The 1385-nt window shown below is 41.3% G+C and overlaps 1 non-coding gene across 1 annotated transcript; it reads right to left on the reverse strand.

Moving 5' to 3' along the window:
• Positions 1-192: 192 nt before the first annotated feature.
• On the reverse strand, positions 193-299 carry LOC127746350 (small nucleolar RNA R71). The gene has a single exon (XR_008007969.1). It is a non-coding gene; the product is annotated as a small nucleolar RNA R71 (small nucleolar RNA).
• Between the last annotated feature and the right edge of the window lie 1086 nt (positions 300-1385).

Below are 1385 nucleotides of genomic sequence, written 5' to 3' on the forward strand. Positions count from 1 at the left end.
TTCTTGCAAATCTGTGACACTGTCAAGACTAATGGGGTTGACCCTGAGGTCTACAGACTTATGCTATTCCCTTTAGCTGTAAGAGACAGAGCTAGGATATGGTTGGACTTACAACCTAAAGAAAGCCTGAACTCTTGGGAAAAGCTAGTCAATGCCTTCTTGGCAAAGTTCTTTCCACCTCAAAAATTGAGTAACCTTAGAGTGAAAGTCCAAACCTTCAGACAGAAGGAAGGAGAATCCCTCTATGAAGCTTGGGAAAGATACAAACAATTAATCAGAAAGTGTCCTTCTGATATGCTTTCTGAATGGAGCATCATAGGTATTTTCTATGATGGTCTGTCTGAACTGTCCAAGATGTCTTTGATAGCTCTGCTGGAGGATCTCTTCATCTGAAGAAGACGCCTATAGAAGCTCAAGAACTAATTTAAATGGTTGCAAATAACCAATTCATGTACACTTCTGAAAGGAATCCTGTGAACAATGGGACAAATCAGAAGAAAGGAGTTCTTGAGATTGATACTCTGAATGCCATATTGGCTCAGAACAAAATATTGACTCAGCAAGTTAATATGATTTCTCAAAGTCTGTCTGGAATGCAAAATGCACCAGGCAGTACTAAGGAAGCTTCATCTGAAGAAGAGCTTATGATCCTGAGAACCCTTCAATGGAAGAGGTGAATTACATGGGAGAACCCTATGGAAACACCTATAATCCTTCATGGAGAAATCACCCAAATCTCTCATGGAAGGATCAACAGAGACCTCAACAAGGTTTCAACAACAATAATGGTGGAAGAAACAGGTTTAGCAATGGCAAACCTTTTCCATCATCTTCTCAGCAACAGAAAAAAAATTCTGAGCAGAATCTCTCTAGCTTAGCAACCATAGTCTCTGAGCTATCCGAACACCTCTGACTTAGCAACCATGGTCTCTGATCTAATCAAAACCACTCAAAGTTTCATGATTGAAACAAGGTCCTCCATTAGAAACTTGGAGGGACAAGTGGGTCAGCTGAGCAAGAAAATTATTGAACTCCCTCCTAGTACTCTTCCAAGCAATACAGAAGAAAATCCAAAAGGAGAGTGCAAGGCCATCAACATGGCCGAATTTGGAGAGGAGGAAGAGGCAGTAAACGCCACTGAGGAAGACCTCAATGGACGTCCACTGGCCTCCAATGAGTTCCATAATGAGGAACCATGGGAATCTGAGGCTCAAAAAGAGACCATAGAGATTCCATTGAACTTACTTCTGCCATTCATGAGCTCTGATGAGTATTCTTCCTCTGAAGAGGATGAGTATGTCACTGAAGAGCAAGTTGCTAAATACCTTGGAGCAATCATGAAGCTAAATGACAGGTTATTTGGTAATGAGACTTGGGAGGATGAA

The sequence above is a fragment of the Arachis duranensis genome, chromosome 3, assembly GCF_000817695.3.
Source record: "Arachis duranensis cultivar V14167 chromosome 3, aradu.V14167.gnm2.J7QH, whole genome shotgun sequence".
NCBI classification, from domain to species: Eukaryota; Viridiplantae; Streptophyta; class Magnoliopsida; order Fabales; family Fabaceae; genus Arachis; species Arachis duranensis.